The sequence below is a fragment of the Manis pentadactyla genome, chromosome 5 (assembly GCF_030020395.1).
Source record: "Manis pentadactyla isolate mManPen7 chromosome 5, mManPen7.hap1, whole genome shotgun sequence".
In the NCBI taxonomy this organism is placed as follows: Eukaryota; Metazoa; Chordata; class Mammalia; order Pholidota; family Manidae; genus Manis; species Manis pentadactyla.
The window spans coordinates 88,125,218-88,143,795 of NC_080023.1; the positions used below are offsets into that span (position 1 = coordinate 88,125,218).

Consider the following 18,578-nt stretch of genomic DNA (forward strand, 5'->3'; position numbering starts at 1 on the left):
GGCTATGGCCAGCAACCGGGATGTGAGAAATGCAATACAATGCCATTTCAGACCGCAGTATGCATGGGAACTAAGCTACTCCAGATGTTTTTCTTTTGTCTTCATTTAATGGTTCCTCTAAATACAATGCCTTAGTATCAGCCAAGGCAGCAAAATTTACAACGTACTAATTAATAGCAAGATGCTTAGCTAAGCAATTCTGTCTCTGAGTATGTCGTTATATTTTTAAAGCTCTAATTTTTTTCTTTTACCTTTCTTCTGTCAAATTTTACTAGTGGAATAAGGGAGTATTAGGAACACATAAAATCTTATATGGCTGTGGCATGATTAATTTTACTGCAGCAATGAGAAGTAAGTAAGCTATGCCACTGACCCCTCAGCAGACTGGTTCTATTGGTTATACCAGTTATGAGCTCAAAACAAAGACAAGTTGTATAGGGAGCAAGAACTACAACCTGCAAAGGAGAACTCTAGGTGCTTGTAAAGCTGCTTCTCATCATTACTGACTTAATTTTAAAAATTAAAAGCAAAATTAGTCCCTTTTGCTTGTTCAGACATTCTTGCACCTCCTATTATGGGTAAAACATGGTGCTACCCCTGCTCTGCCCAGATCAGGCCAACAGGTAACTTTCTCAGCTCAGCTCCTGCTTCCAGGCAGGAGCCCAAAGACTTCCAGGCAGCTGAGCACGGATAAGGAAAAATCCCTTAACTTTGTATACTGGCGCTGTGACAGACCTATGGTCCTCCAGCATCAGTGGGGCCCTCAGTGCTACTGGCGGTCCTTTTGTCTGTCCCTTCGGCTCTGTTTCAGATTTACTTCACAGCAGTTCCAAGCTGCCAGCGTGTTCTACTAGCCTCTCATTCTAAACACCTGCCGTTGTCCCTATATCACAGACAAAATAGAGGTCCTGTCTGTCCCCTCCACCTGCAGCCTCACCCACAGGGACACCCACCTTTTCCATTGCTCCCTCCTACATCAGAGAAGAATTATCTAACTCCTGAAGTGGATGCTTCTAGAGAATATTGGACACCATCTCCTTTGGCATCTTCCAGCACCTAATTACATCAGCCATTTCCCCTAGCCCTTTGGTGTCTTTAAATCCATTGCTCTCTGTTCTCTGGCTTCTCCCCTTTGGGCTACACATTTGCTCAACTTTTTCCTCATCACCATGCACGCACTTGTGTGCATTCCCACACACAGTTCTTAATTGTTTCAGCCTCTCGCTCATGCTGCAAATTGCCTTGTATAGCAATTATCTGTTTACATGACAGTTTTCAACTGGTCCAGTGGTTTTTAATTGTTGTGTCACAGATCTCTTTGAAAATCTGATTAAAGCAATGGAGCTTTTCCCTGGAGACATGCACATATACACACACACACACACACACACACTCACGACTTGTACAGACAATTCCAGGTTGTTCACTGACCCGCCCCCCCCCCCCCCCCCCCGAGGAGGCACTGCTGCCACTCAGCTGTGACACTTACAGTTCTACTCCTCTCCCAACACGCTGGAGAGTTACACTTCCTTGCTGACCTAAGGTGAGTCACTGCTTGGCCAAAGAAATGCCAACGTAAGTGATGTGTGTGGATGCTTGAGGAGCCTATATTGGATGTGCCATGCATTCTCTTTTTCCTCTGCCACCGTTAACTGACGTGTTCCAGATAGTGACCAGCATGAGTCCTAGAGGGAGAAGAACACAGAGCAGAACACCTGTCCAGCCTGCAATGGACCTACAGTGAGTAAGAAATAAATCTAGTTGTTTGGAGTGGCTAAGATTGGGATGGTTGGTTTTGGTAGCATCCCCCAGGCTCTCCTGCCTGATAGCAGGACACTCTCCAGGAGATACGAAATCACCTAAGGCAAATCCTTTCGAATGGAGTTTAAGCTCATAAACTTAACTTCTTTCCTGCTCGTAACCAACAAGCTCCTTTTACCTATTTCTACACTTTCAGTTCTCTCTACCTACAGGACTCTTTTCCTGGTTCTTCCCAGGACTTCTGGTCCTTCAGACCATATTTTATCTGTTACCTCCACAGAGAGGTCCTCTTTGGCCTCTTCCCACCCCCTCTGGCCCAGTGACTATCATTCATATGTCACAGCCTGTAATGATCTTATTTTCTCTCTCAATTTCTGAATTCTTGCTGTCAACAATGATTCATAAATAACTAATGTCATGTTACTTTAGCCCCGTATGAACTGAAGGGAGTGCATCCAAAATGTGGCCGGTTTTCCTTTATTTTTTCTAATGATAAAACCAGAACCATGAATGTTCCATAGCAAGTCACACTTTTCTAAACTATGTTAATAGACAAAAAAGCTCTAACTAATAACATCAGACAGGCATTCCGATGTTTGGATGCGCCTCAAGAACAAGCCACCGAACCTTGGTATGCACCCAGTCACCATTCAGAGGCCAGCCTAACACTCTGGGTTCTTTTCAGATAGTTGTGGCCAACAGCACTTATGACCTTTGGTCCCAACCCTGTTAAATAGTAGTCTCTATAATTCATTGACACATTTTTTGTTTGTCTATTTTTCTTTTATTCAGCATATGCACCAAATGGCCTTACTTCTCAATAACTGTAAGAATTAGTCCTTAAGTCCCAGAAAGTACTGAGTGGCTAAACTTTCATTTTGCATCCAGGGATATAGTTTATAATATCTTAGAGTAAATAATTAATTTATATTTGTTCAATGACTGAATGAATAAAAATTAGTTATCATCAAATTACCAAATATTTGTTTCATTTGCCTTTATTATATATAATACCATAAAAGATAGCTGTTCTAATTTTAAAAACCAAAGCTTTAGCCTTATTGCTTCATCTGCATACAAAACTAACATGTTTATTGTTTAAAAACTTAAGAACTGCATAACTTAAAATTCATAGTTTTTGTTTCTATTGTCTTTATAAAATGTGATGAACTTTTTGTCTTGATATTTAATAAAGGCTTCAGAAGTTGCAATGCTATCCTTCCAGCATATCATGGATTCTGCAAAACATTTACTAGCAATCTATACTCTTCAGATATTCAGTTTTATCAGCAGAAAGTTCTGTATCTTTTGAATTACTTGTTAGAATAAGATCAATTTAAGTTTCGATGAGAACAAGCAAACAAAATATTTTAAAGCTGCAAAGAAGTAAACTTGGTTTGGAAACAAAAATAAGCTTAGTTTAGTGGGTGTTTTTTTTTTCATAAGGTGACTTTGTTTTCTTTAAATTTCCTATGGGGCAGTGTGCACTACAAAATAGTGTCTCTGGAAATATGGAGCATATCTAATACCCTATCCTTTATGTAACATGTGGACTTGGTATATGCCATAGCTACATTTTTCTATTTTTTTTTTTACAAAAATCCACACGTGCAACTTAAAAAAACATGGATTTTTCAACTGGGGCTGGGTGTTTCTTCTTTCTTTTTAAATTGTCTCTTCTCAATTAACTAATTTTCAAGAGATTATCATCTGCCACCCTGTTTTAAGAGAATATAGGCAATCAGTTGGGGCTTAATGTCTTTAAAATAGGACATGCATCAAAGTGTGTGTACATACATTTGTCCAGATATAAAGAGATATATTTTTTAATTGCTTTACACAGAAGGCATGTCATTTCTCAATTCTTCATCACAGCCTTCAAAAAAGTTAAAAATTATTTTCTGTTCTATTGAGGCATTTCAACCAAATACCAAATACATAAACTCCACAGAAATAGTTGCCATAGAAATGCAAAGGGAATAAATAATAATGAGTTATGCTATGAAAAATTGTAACTGAAGAAGGGTAGTATCAAGGTTCATGTGTAATAATGCTCACTGTATTTATTCTTGACCTTACATATACTCCAAATTGAATGTTCTGAGACCCAGATTTGAAGGTTCTTTATACTAAAAATAACACATCTTAATGAAAATATTTTAGCAGGCATTCCCAGTGAGGAAATCAGCACATGCCAAGAAAGGTTCCTTTGTACAAAAATAGTAAAATTTAATGAATGGATTCACATGATGCCAATTACTTTCCTTTATTTCATACAAAATTTCTTTATAGGAAATGGATGTAAGTGAGACTTCCTACACAAGATTTGCAGATGCCTTGGCTCTCAAGAATAAGAGCTTCCTCAGATTTCTACATGGCTTACATCTATTTTGCTAAGGAGCTTATTTTGAAATGGCACTCCATGGCAGCATTTAGGGTTTTTCCATGATGTTTATTAAAGAAAAAAAAAGGTAATTTAAATGTCCTAAAAAACATTTGGCTCTTTTGGGCTTGTTTGGGGATTATACTTTAAATACCAAATTACAAACAAGGCATCCGGCAAACGTGAAGAAGGTGGCTACTAAACTCTTGCCAACTTTGATCTTGCTAATTAAATTTTATAAGACTTCAGAGAGAAAAAATTCTATCAGTCATCTTACTGAGACATCACAGTTTTAGAAAGAAGTTACTTTAGTAAGTTGATGCAACCTGTGTTCTAAAACCAAAATAACCCTGCTTTAAAAAATATGACACTGATTACCCATACGTGTTATGAAATGTAACTCCTAGTTAATAAAATCAATACAATCAGTTTAAGAGAAAGAAAGTTTGGTGGGGGGGGAATGAGGAGGACTTCTCTCTCAGAAAATGTTGTCCAAAAGTAGCAGCCTCTCTACAGCTTTCTGAAAATAAATACTGATCTTTATGATTTCTATTAGCCTTCTATTTTATGCTTCTTTAGCAGCAGTATCATCAAAATCATGTCTGCATCAACATCTTAGTTAAGTGCACTTTTCAGATTCAGTTTGGAAGAGTGGAGAAGCATGGTTGTGGTAATGGATAGGCGAGAGTTCAAAGCAGAGCTCTAACACTTACTTGGACCTCGGTCCAAATTTATTACCTTAAGTCTGTTTTCCATCCATAAAACCATAAGACATTTATCCTACCACAATCTGAATTTTATATCAATACTCCATTGAAATTATCTTCATGAAGATCACCAATAACCTCTTAATTTTAAAATCTAATAAATATTTAGCTCATCATATTTGACCTCTTTGCAGTATTTGACCCTTTGCCATTTTGTAATTCTTCAAACTGTTTTCTTGCTGTGACCTACCCTTTTCTGCCAGTTTTCTTCCTTTCTGGGTGTTCACTTTCTCTCTCTTCTGCAGACTCGACTCTCTCTGCTGTTAATTAAATGACTTCTTCACTCTTCTCCCTCTGAATGTCTTTCCAACATACTCCATCACCACTGCTCTTTCCCATGGCTCTTATTGTCACCTGTACCCTGCCGACTGCACTGTGCGTGCCTTCTTTCTAGACCTCTGTCCCAAGCTCTTACCCCCAATATTGCTACTACCTGTCGGACTTCATTGGGTTGTTCTATTAGTATCATTCAAAACTTCCACCCATTTTGACCAGACCAAAAGCTAGGACTCATTCCAGATTCCTTGTTCTTCCTTATTCTGCTCTCACATCCCCCCAGTCTGCAGAAGTGTATCGATTCTACCTCTAAACCATATGTTTCTTCTTATTCTGTCACAGTCTAAGTTCAGTTCCTCATGTTTAGCCTCTACATTACTCAGGGTAGTCTAAATGCTGTAACAAAGTACATTTGTACAAATGTTGTAACAAAAATCTCAGTGGTGTAGCACAATACAGAATTTTTTCCCTTGCTCCTGTCACAGTCCACTACAGGTCGCTGCCCAGGATCCGCTCCATTCAGGTAACCAGGCTTCTTCCATCTAGTGGCCTCACTACCCCCTAGTGGTTTGGGACCCCTTGTACCTGGCAGGCAAGTGAGGGGAGAGAGAGAGAGGGTAGAGTTTTGTTATGAGCCTGGTCTACATACAACAGACCAGGAATGGGTAAATGCAATTAAAACTTCCATTCAAAGAGGAGAAGAATGGGAGACACAGTGTTCATAGTCCATTATTATTCTGAAATCCTGCTTGGCAGGCTTTATGAAGATCTCCAGCCAGGGGATGAATTATTTGATTAAACTTTAATTCTGCTCTCTGGGAATAATTACCCTGTCCTTTTCCTCCTTGGCCCTCAGCTCTTAGTTTGTTTTGTCTATTTATTCCCTTGCAGCACAACTGAAATTAGTGTTACCAAAAGTTTGAAAGTCCAAAGATGATTTGATAGATCAAATTGTCAAAGGTTTTTTAGCCTAATATTTTGAATTTCTTGACAATTCAAGTTACTCAAACACTGGGTAGGCTTCTGTTGAATTTGCTCCTATCTGTAATTCTCAGGTCTGTCTTTCCTCTCCGTCTCTTTTTAAGGGCAGCTACTTTGATTATTGGTTAAGCCACAGCCTTAATCTGATCTTTCCCATAGAACGAAATCATGTTGTCCAACTAAGAAATGTTATTGATGCCTTGTGACTCCATCTGGGATCTGGAAACAGTGGGCTTTCCAACCATTTTTCACCCCAAGTCTTTGGACTCTTTCTATTGTTTTCTATTCAGTTTGAAAACTGGCCAGTTCTTTCTGAACTCATCTCCTTCTTGAAACACCTTACCAAGGAAGCCCATAATAGCTATTACACACTAACACTGATTCTTTTTAAACATATTCCCTAAAGCAGTGGTTCTCCGAATGTGGTCTGCACAAACCTGAGAACCCCAAAGACCCTTTGAGTGGATCCACAAGGTCAAAAATACTTTCATAATGATACTAAGATCTTATCTGCCTTTTTCACTGGGTTGACACTTCCACTGATGCTAGAAAGGCAATGGTGGGTCAAACTGTTGGTACTTTAGCACAAATCAAGGAAATATCTCCAAACTGTGATAATTTATGGAATCGTTAGACATTGTATCATGTCATCTTGTACTCAGTTTTTTAAACAGTCAGTTCCACTTAGGAATACCCTTGATGAAACAGTAAAAAATATTCACTTCATTAAATCTCAACCCTTGAGTACAAGTCTTTTCAATATTCCCTGGAGCCAGAAGGACAGAACACACACAGCCCTTCAGCTGTGTACCTGGATGCAATGGTTATCTCAAACAGAAGTGATATATGGCTGTTTGAATTGCAAACTGAACTCGTCTCTTTTTCATGGAACACCATTTTTACTTGAGAGAACAAGTGATAAACAAAATATGGTTATTCAGACTTAGGTATTTGGCAGTCACTTTCTTGAAAATAAATGAAGTGAGCCTGTCACTTGAAGGCAAACACCCTGACAGTATTTGTTGCCAATGATAAAACTTAAGTTTTCAAGTAAAAATGCGAATTTTGGAGAATTTGTATCTACCACCATAAGCCTGACAGCTTCCGAATCCCATACTTTTCTGAAGAGATCGGTGGTGATATTTACAAATGTGATTTAAAAAAATTTTTTATATAATGAAGTGTGCCAATGATACAACTCAATGAAATACTATTTTCTAATTAACTAATGTAAGATAGTTACAAAATCATGCATAGGCATAAGATCTCTTTTAAAGTGCAATTAAACCAATAGATTTTAATGTAATAGCATGTGAAAAGTTCATCGATGTGGTTTCAAATTCCACCTTGCAATCAACTTTCAGGAAATTATCACTTGTTGAGTTATTCTTTAGTATCAAAGAATACCCATAATTATCTAAAGGCTATTAAAATACACCTTCAAAAGAAGGAGATTGGCCTTCTAACAATACCTATGCATATGTGTGAGGCCAGACCTACTTCATATACTTCAGCTAAAACAACATATCACACCGAGTGAATGAAGAAGCAAATGAGAATCTAGATGTCTTCTATCAAGCTAGACAGTACAGTTTTGCAAAAACCTAAACATTTTTTTCACTACACATTTTTTTGAAATATTATAAAAATGTGCTGTTTAGGTCAACAAGATGGATTTATGAATGGTTATTTTCAATTAATAGTATTTCTCCAGGTTTAATTTTAACATGGTAATTCTTGCTAGATATAACCTCTAAACAAAAGTTTTTGTGATCCTGAACAGTTTGTAAAAGGGGTAAGACACCCTGAGAAGAAAAACGCTTGAAATCGTTGTCCTAGAGAAGGTGTCAGCCAACTCCTGTCTGCAGGTAAAATTCAGCTGCTTTCTTATTTTGTAAATAAAGTTGTATTGGAGAGCAGTTCCATCCGTTTGTTCACATGTTGTTATGGCTGCTTTTATGCTGTAACAGCAGAGCTAAATATTTGCAACAGAGACGGTATTGCTCCCAAAGACCAAAATATTCACTAATTTGGCCCCTTTTAGAAAAACAAATTGCTGACTTCCTCCTACAGCTTTGGTTCTCAAGCTTAGCTGAACATTAGAATCATCTGGAAAACTGTTAGACTAATACTAATACCCCTTCCCCTTCCCCCACTACATGCACATAGAGCAATGAGGTTAGATTATCTGGGAGCAGGGTCAGACCTTGGACAGTTTTAAAAATTCTCTGAATGATTTTGATATGTAGTGAGGGTTAACAATCACTATTCTAAAGCTGTAAGACTTTTAGACATAAATCCTGAGTTCCAGGTTATTCTAGACAACAGTTTTTCCAAGGACTTTCCCCTTCATAACATGAGTAGCTGTGTTCCAAGCCGCTGTAGGAGGATCCTCACCGCCCCAGGGCCAGACACTAAGTCAGTGACCCCCTGTCCTTACAGCAGTACCCCGCTGCTAGGTAACATTTAAATATTAGCATAGCCTGTCTGCTATAGCAAACACTTCCCAAATTTCAGCACTGACACAATAAAGGTTTATTTCTCATGCAAATCATGGCACAATTTGCTTTGGTATGGGGCTCTTCTACTCCACAAAGGAACCCAGCTGCTTCTAGCTGAAGACTCTGCACTCCCTTAGGGCCTTTTAGTACACTGCCCTATACCTCTACAGCCAGCCTGCAGAAGGAAAAAGAACAGGGAAGATTGAATGGAGGTGTTGCACGGGCCAGGCCTGGAAAAAGCCCATATAATTCTCTCTGGTCAGAACTTAGTTATATTGGTCACAACTAAGTGCAAAGAAGATACAAAATGTAGCCTACCTTTTTGCCAAAGAAGGAAAGCAAAACAGTTTCCTGAACTAGCTTTATCCCTGTCACAACTGCTTCATTTATTAGTTTCTATACTGAGTTCCACGAAGTGACTCCAGGCCCTTTGCATGCAAAACAACAGGCTCCTATTCCCCAGAGCCTGTGAATATGTTATCTGACTTTTGCAGATGTGATTAAGGTCAAGAACCCCAACAGGGGAGATTCTCTTGGATTCTCCACGTGGGCTCAATATTATCACAAGAGCCCTTAAAATTGGAGAACCTTTCTGATGATAACTAGAGAGAAATACAGAGACGGTAGACGAATCCAGGAGATTCAGTGCAGCTGAAGGAGGTGGAGGACACAGGCTTAAACTGAGAATGCCAGGAGGCTCTACAAGCTGGGAAAGGAGAGGAACGGTCTCCTCTAAAGCCTCCAGAAAGGAAGAAGGCCCTGCAAACGTCTTGGTTTTAGTCCACTGAGATCTGCATCAGATGTTTGATCCAAAGAACCGTAAGATGATAAATTTGTGTAGTTTTAAGCCACTAAATTTGTGGTAATTTGTAACAGCAGCAACAGAAAATAATTATTACCTTCTCTTCCCTGTTCTCACTGCTGTCCGTAATGTTCCCCAAATTTACATTTTAACTGGCTGCTCCTTTTCTCAAAATTCTTTAATGGTGCCTCATTCACTGACTAACGAATTCACATTAAGCAAGTACACTGTCTCAGGCACCGCCCCCCAGTCACCAGGACTGCTGACTCCGTGAAGCGTAGGTACAGCAACTCCAGGACACAAACTATACTCTTCAGCATGTCATTCAATGCCTGCATGATCCAACTCTGTATGACCTACATAACATCGCTTGACATTTCCCTCTGCAGGAACACAAAAGCCTTGAGAGCCCTAGCATAATGTACTAAGTAAACTCCTCCCAAGATTCCATAGTACTCCATGATCCACTTTAGGCCCATCCAATCACAGCTTCAGTATGAAACTACCTGCTCTGCTCTATTACTTGTCTACCTGGAAAACTCCTACCTCTCCCTTAAGAGTTATCTCAGATATCACTGCAGAAAATAAGGTCACTCCCTATAGGCTCCCTCCTCTATTTACTGCAGTTGATACATCCAAGTTAGTATTTAATTCACTGAACTGCAATTGCCCCTTCCTAGTAAATTTAGTTTTAAATAAAGGCTGAGAGGTCTTTCATTCATTCATTCTCTCAAAATACATAGTTCACCAGAACTTAATTCTGCAGGAAAATAGCACTGTAAAAACCCCAAAATAGAAAAAAACAGATAAGCTTCAAAACCTCTTTTGCAATATCTTTCCCAGCATGGATCTATTCATTTCAAAGAGCATCTTTCCTGGAAAAATACAAAGTGAAGAGGAACCCTGAGTAGCCTACATAATGCTGAATATGACTACTATAAAACTAGGATTCTGCATATCCCTCTTTTAGTAAATCACAGAAATTCACTAAAAATTCTGAAGGTGAGTAGTACCTATAATTTCAACATATACCTGCAGCAAATAACCCACCAGTGGATTAAATTTATATGAATCATTTCATTTGAATGGATTTTTTTCATCTGCCTATAGGATCTGGAGAGAAAACATCTGTCCTTTTATAAACATTTCAAGTACAAAACATTAAACTTACATTGTAAGACTGTTTTGTTGTAATTTACTGTTAAGTTTTTTCTTGGAAAAGAGAGGCACTGGTCAGTTTCATGCACTGACGTATTTCCTGGTACAGTCAAGCAGTATATGCAAGATTCACATTCTATTTAATTAAATGGACAAGAATCTTCCTCATTAATTATTAAATTTCCCTGTATCTGTGTATTTTATGTTCACCAAAGTGGACATTAATATATTTTACTCGGTTATATATCTGTAATATATGAATTGTAACCTGCTAAATAATTTACTGTCTATGGAGAATATTTTGATAAAAAATTTACTATCACTATTGCAGAGCCAAATTTGAATACTTTTCAACCATTTCTTGAACAACTATTTTGCACCTACTATATGTGGGTAAAAAGAGAGATAAGAATAGAAACACCTGGACATAATTACCAGTTGGTGAATAGACTAAAATTTATTCTGACCATAGGCACATAATTTTCAATATATAAATCTGAAATGTCAATGCATAAAACTTACCTGAGTCTTTTTGCTTACCCTTTAAAAAATTTTTTCTTGAAGTATGGTAGATATACAATCTTATATTAGTTTCAAATGTACAACACAGTGCTTCAACAGTTACTCATATTGTTAAATCCTCACCTCGTCCAGTGTGGTCACTATCTATCAATGTAGAAAAATGTTACAGAATCATTGACTATATTTTCCATGCTGTGCTACCATTTCCGTAACCAAATTATATTTTGCATATCTTTTATTTAAAAAACACTCATCCAGCTTCTAGCAGGCATTGGATGCCTCCTGGCCTTGTGGTTTGGTTTTCCTGCACACTGAATACAATTAGCAATTAGTTCAGGTCCTCATCCTCTCCTCCCAACACATGATCAGTTCTCCAGTGGATACTGATTCTGTACTATGGAGTCTAACCTGCTAACCACAGCAGTACAGAGTAATCAAGAAATTATCCCCCTGGAAAGACAAGAGTTCTTTCTACCTTTAAGTCAATAATCATTAAAACCAGCCAATACATTGTTAAGCTTAACAAATCACAATGGCTATAGAGACCCATTTTTCTAAGCAGAGAAATTACAATGGTGAAGTCACAATTATCTAGCAATTATGTTTATAGTTGTATTCACTCTTTCAAGAATCAAGTCTACAAAAATGTGCCCACACTTCTTTCTGCTGAGCTTACTCTGGAAGATTTTTAAAGCTTTCATTTTCACACAGGTTTCTGAAACCAAGGGAGTAATTGCATCCGAATGAAGTAATAATGACAAACCTTGTGAAGCAGAAAGAACAATAATTTATCCACCTAATGTAATCCTAATTTTTTAGAAAATAGGGTATTGTGAAGCTCTGTTTCCAAATGGAATATGCTCTGAGCCACCATAAAAATCTGGCTGCTAGATGAGTGTTTCGTTTAGTAAACAATGAACGTAAATACCTAATGTTTTAGGAATGATTTCAGCTACAGATACCAGCCTGGGTAGAGTGGCTTTTTTGTTTAATTAAGGAGCATTTTTTTTCCCATATTGAGAAATTACTCACTAATTACTGGAGTTACTAATGCTGGATTGGTTCAGTACATCAATCATGCCAAAGACTCTGAGATTTCCTTGATCTTTCCCTCATAATTGCAAAAAAGCTGCTGCAGCTCCTACAGCTGTACCACTTTTCCACTGGGGACGAGGAAGATGGACCAGTGAGGATCGATGGTGCCAATATCGGAAAGTAAATGTTTTAACAGGAAGTTCCCAGAAAATGTTTGTGCCAGGTCAGCTAGCATTTTGTCCCAGTGTCACTGCTGGCTTAAAGGTGGCAAGAGAGAAGGAAGATGCAGAGAGAAAAGGAAAGCAGCTTCTGACATCCAAAAACTGTCGTGACACTCATAGGCCCTTACATTGTTAGGACATGAAGCAGTACTGGCAGATGGACCTTGGTCTTCCCTGTTGACCATAATCAAGCTTCCAGATCACCACCAAGGACCACGCAGAAGCAAAAAACAAACAAAACCCCCCCAAAACAAGGTTAACTCCATAATCTTCCCTAGGCACAAGGAGCAAAAGTATTGTGCAAACCACAAAAATACTCTTTCCATATACTGGCGAATATGGGATGAAGCCTATGCTGCCGCTCCTTTCCCAATCACAGCTTTAATCTCACTCTATTTACTACGCCCTATCCTGTGATTTTTTTAAACATCCAATCATAGAATTATCCCTAGTTCCTGACAGCATCCAATCCAGAACAAAGCCACTTCCTTAATTCCCCTCCCTTCCAAAAAATCTACCTCATATGAGTCCTGATCTTATGATAATCCTCTCAAACACCCCAGTTTCCCCCATGATATGTGGTCTCCTTCCTTGCACTCAGTAGTCAATCCAGCCTGTTCAGCTGCAGGTGAATTATTGTTCGTCTTTAGCTGGAAGGCACTGACAGAAGTTTGGGTCAACTAAACAAGAGTGTTTGCCAAACCTTTTTTGCATTCTAGTCTATTTTTAATTAAAAGCATGTACCTTAATACATCAAGCTTCAAAATCCTTAACTAGGAAAGAACATAGTGAACAGAGCATATGAGGAATTATCAAGGGATAAGGGCTCTCATCTCCTCTGTACAATTAACTAGTTCAGTGACCACAGGTAGGTCATTAAAGAACAGGAAAAAACTGACATCACAATAGTCCAGTGAACCAGTTAACATTACCTGTGCTTGAGAGATGGCAGAACTGAAGCTCCAGATTGAGTACATTTTCCTACTTACATCTGATAAGTGACAGAACCAGGATTTGAACCTACATTCTAACTCTGAAGTTTAAAGGTTTTCGATTACACCAAGTTTTAAGTTCCTCCTTTGTGAACTAACTAGATTGTTGAACTGGAACTTTAAAGTCCCTTTCCATTCATACTGTTCCAAGACTCTGAACAGTGAATTAAAATATTTACAGTTCCTCTTTTTAAATTCCACCTGACCTGTAGATGAAAGGTACAGGTAATATATGTTTATGGAGTTTCAAATTTGAGCAAGTCCTTTTCTAAACGCACAAGTCATAAATATGATCTACTTTTTGAACTTCCAAGTTGAATCAGTTTTCAGTTTCTTGCAATTTAAAATATGACTACTTCACTTCAGGAATTGTGAGCCTTTACAAAAAAGGGCTGAGAAAAGTGAAGCCTTGATAATGAAAGTAGGAAAGAAAGCAAATCCCTTTTTTTTAATTCAGCTTCAACTTTAACCCTTTAACGTTCATATATTAATGCAGGATACCTTCACAAACTGGCAATAGACAAATAGAATCAATCACACAAATAATTAAATAAGGATGAATGCATTTTAGTCTTATCAATCTAAATTTTTAAGAGAAATAGTAATCAGCTTTGTTGACGAGATACCACCTCACACCAATCAGAATGGCTAATACCCAAAAAAAGAAATAACAAGTATTGGTGAGGATGTAGACAAAGGGAACACTCCTACACTGCTGGGAGACTGCAGATTGGTGCAGCCTTTATGGAACAGCCTGGAGGTTTCCCCCCAAAAAAACTAAAAACTGTAATAATATACAACCCAAAAATTCCACTTCCGGGAATTTAAGTGAAGAAAACAAAATCACTAATTTGAAAAGGTACATGCACTCCTAGGCTTATGGCAGCACTATTTACAACAGCCAAGTTATGAGCAACCTCAATGTCCATCAATAGATGAATGGATAAAGATGTGGTACATATACACAATGGTCTATTTTATTATTCAGTCAAAAAAAACAAAGAAATCCTATTTGTGGCAACATGGATGGACCTAGTGAAGTAAGTCAGACAGAGAAAAACAAATGCCATGTGATTTCACTTATCTGTGGAGTCTAAAAAAACAAAGCAAACAAACAAAACAGCAAGATATGCAAACACAGTGAAAGGGCTGCTGGTTACTCTAAGGGAGGAGGGTGGGGGATGAGTGAAGTAAGTGAAGGGGATGACGAGGTACAAACTTCAAGTTATAAAATAAATTAGTCACAGGGATGGAAGTGCAGCATAGGGAATATAGCCAAAAAAACTGTAATTTCTTTGTATGTCAACAGATGATAACACTTGTGATGAGCATTTAGTAATGTATATAACTGTCAAATCACTATGTTGTACATCTGAAACCAATATAATATTTTTTATCAACTGTATTTCATTAGAAACATTTAAAAATAATCAACAGTGTTGAGGATTTGGAGAAATACAAACTGAAGGACTAGAGGGAGGAATGTCACTTTGTAACTTTCTTTTGGAGCATAATTTGCAACATGCATCCAATACATGTAATATTCTTACATATCACCTTTTGCCCATAATTGCCTTCTAAACAAAAATCACAGATGTGTGCAAAGAGTTCGTCACAATGATGTTTGTGAAAATACTATTAATAATTGATGAAAATTAGTTGGAAAAAAAGCTAAAAAGTTAATGATAAAAAATTAAATAAATCTTCATACAATGGAAGTCTGCCAATATTAAAAATGAAATGAAAAATAATCAAATGATATGGGCAAATGTTCAAAGTACATTGCTAGGTTGAAAAATGTTAATTACAAAGGTGTGATTGTGTTTTTGCATTAAATATATGTATGTACAGGTGTTACTACGGACTGTTTGGGTGCCCCAAAACTCATGTTGATTCCCAATGTGATGGTATTTGGGAGGTAATTAGGTCATGAGAGTAGTGTCCTTGTGAATAGGATTAATGCTTTTCTAAGAGGAAGCTCACTCACTTTCTACCATGCAAGAGAACAAGAGTCAACCATGTGCACCCCAGAAGACAGCCCTCGCCAGAACCTGACAGTGCCAGCACCTTGATCTCAGATGCCTGGTCTCCAGAACTGTGAGAAACAAATATTTGTTCATAAGCCACCTGGTCAATGGCCCTTTGCCAAAGCAGCCCAAACTGACTAGACAGGTATAAGTGCATTCTTACAAAGACTCAGATATATGCAGTAATTGTCTCTGACTGACAGGATTAAGGAATTATGGTATTTTCTTTTTATTTATCTACATTTTCCAGATTTTTTTTTTACCAGGAATATATGCACTTTAATAATAATTTTTAAATATATTAAGTGAAATTTGGAAACAAATGCTAATATATCTCAATCGATAAAAATATACTGTTCAGTATTTCAAATGCTAAATTCATTTGTCTTTTTAAGAACAAGCAAACAAGAACAAAAAAACAAATAAAAACCTAGATAAAAGACAAGCCTGCTCCATGTCCTGAACTAGATTGCAGATGTCAAGCCAAGGGCCATCTCTGCTCTGAGAACCATGAATACCCTTATCCTAAGAGGTTTTTCAAATAATTGTCTTTTCTTCTCTCTGCTTCCAAATTTAGAAATCCAGCTTAAAGGGAATACTGTATGTACAAACTTAAATTTTTAAAAAGCAAAATTATTAAAATGTGTTATTTATCTTGCAACATTTTCCATTCTGGTATCATCCACATGGACTCCCTAGAGCTATAAAAGCAATGTGTTCACTTAGAATATTTGTCTTAACATGTTGCATTTCTATTTTATTTTTTTAAGCCAATGCAGTGTTGCAAACCAACAGTTGTGCAATGATATTTGGAGAGAGATGGTAGCCCAAGAGGAGATTGTTTTCAGTTCTTTTCATTTAAGAGAAAGGACTTCTAAAAAATCATCAAAATGTGTGCTTTATTTAACTGCTACATCAGTGCAGTACATTCAGACCCTGATGAAAAGAATTAACTTATCCACACAGAAAACATCGCAACAACAGCTACCTTGAATTGGCTGCCTATTATTATTTAGATTCTGTTATTTAGGTATACTATCCTATTTCATCCTCATGGCCACCCTTCAAAGCCTGTATGATTATCCCCATTTTAGAGATTAAGAAATTGAGGATTTGAAAGTTTAAATAATTTGAGCAAAATCACACAGCCAGAGAATCAGGATCTGAACAAAGGTCTTTCTGACTCTAGGCTCATGTTTTGTTCACTGTGTATATTGAAGCCATACCTTTGGGACTAGATTCTATGATGTGGCTATTCTCCTCATTTGTTGCATATTGAGCACTTTTGAAATTGTATCTCCTCACTTCCATAGGATGCACTATCATGAAGTCATGATTCTGAGAACTTTAAATGATTTGGGAAATACAACATAAAGTTTTGCATATGACAAATGAGTCTGAATATGTTATTGGTATCATCCTGTTCCCCTGCTTGGTATGAAAACAGGGAACTGAGCAGTAAAATTTCAAAGTACAGCTCCAAATCTCCCAGTCTATTTTTGAATTCTTCTTCCCAATAGGTGTAATTATTCCTACAGTGCTTATTCTGCCCAAAGGATTCCCTTATTTGCTCTCATTTTGCCCTAGATCCTTCTCAGGCTGGAGGCCCCCCATGATGACTGTTCTCTCAGTGCGTGTTCCAGAACCTCCTTCTGTACTGCTGTTTCCTCTTCAATGCTGAAGGCTTGGCAGCCATGCCTGATACAATCTGAAGGTACCTCCCAAATGAATCACATGCTGGGTGTTCCTGGGGTCCTTGCTCACCAGTATGGCTAGCAATTGAGCCAGCATAGCCCACAGAGATGGGCTTGAATGGGACATCTACTCTGACCTTTGCCAGAACTTTCAGCTCCGACTCTGGCCCAGGAAAAGGAGTCCTTAACCATGAGGGAGGATACCATATGTCAAACCCATCTTGAAGTTGCAAAGTTGCAATTCTTTAGGTCCATTCACACACCCACTTCCATTCCAAAAATATAGGGCTCTTAGAGATTCTGAGTCAAGCTCCTCACAGAAACAGAACCAACATCCCTTTGATGCATTTTCCTATTCACTAGTAGAACATAGTCACACCCTCTTGATGTATCCTTGATCATACACCTGCATTTCTTTGTACTCCATGGACATCTGAACTTGGTCAGCATTATCGCAGCCCATCCTCCAGATTTTAGCAACTTGTAAACTTAACAGGGCAAGTATCTAAAGGCCAAGATTTCCTCCTGTCCCCCTGTCCCTATGTAACATTTATGTAAAAAGGCTGCCCATCTTTCCTTTGGCAGAATCTAAAGCTGTGTGTCCTAAGAGAGATGCTAGGGAGGGTCATTTGACTGCCTTTGTCTCGGGTACCTGAGCCCAGGACACCTGTATAAAAATACTGTCACAAACTTGCATATATTTACAAATGTGCATAGAAAAATTGACTAGAAGGAAATAATTCATTTATTTCCTTGAATAATGTGATTGGTATCACCCTGTTCCCCTGCTTGGGATGAAAATAAGGGGACAGAGCCATGAAGGCTGTCCAGCGTACAACTCAAGAGGAGCCAGTTACATGGGCTCCACTGAGAAGACCACCCCCCAGTGTTGCCTCTCCCAGTGACTCTGATGGCAGTTATCCCTGAGTGGGATGGATGGTATCAGGTGATTTTTATTTGCTTAGATAGGTGGGATGCCATGCTTCCACCTGTTTCATTCTTCTCTTCCCTCATGAAAAAAATATCTGCCCGTGGAGAACAAGTTACCTGAGGAAGCCTTTTATACTTGGAAGGTTAATAAGGAAACACCTCTGATGGCTATGTGGATTCCACAGGGTTGAAAGATGGGTGTGGCTTAGGCCCTACCAGGCAGACACCATACCAATCTTATTCCAGCACAATCTTATCCAAGAGTCCTTTCAAAGAAAATCAATACGGGGGTCAGTCAAGTCACTGGACACTAAGAACAGTAAACCTTACCCTTCAGTAAGAGGCACAGTTAGCACTCAGTTACCTCATGGGCCCATGCCTGGAACAAGGGCAACAAGGGCAAGCGTCTCCCACCACTGGGTGGTGATAATCCCAAAGAGGAAGTTCAGTTCTCATAGCCACAGAGCTATGGCAGGAAATAACGGCAGCAAAACCAACTGCGAAAGGATTCACACCACGGCTCTCCTG

At 38.3% G+C, this 18,578-nt stretch overlaps 2 long non-coding RNA genes across 2 annotated transcripts in view; one reads left to right on the plus strand and one right to left on the minus strand.

Annotated features, from left to right (window-relative positions):
• Positions 1-18,578, minus strand: part of LOC130683817 (uncharacterized) — a 300,312-nt gene that overhangs the window by 169,454 nt on the left and 112,280 nt on the right. The window lies entirely within an intron of this gene.
• On the plus strand, positions 1,586-17,138 carry LOC130683816 (uncharacterized). Its single transcript, XR_008997814.1, has 4 exons — positions 1,586-1,740; positions 7,952-8,036; positions 10,315-10,473; positions 17,014-17,138. It is a non-coding gene; the product is annotated as an uncharacterized LOC130683816 (long non-coding RNA).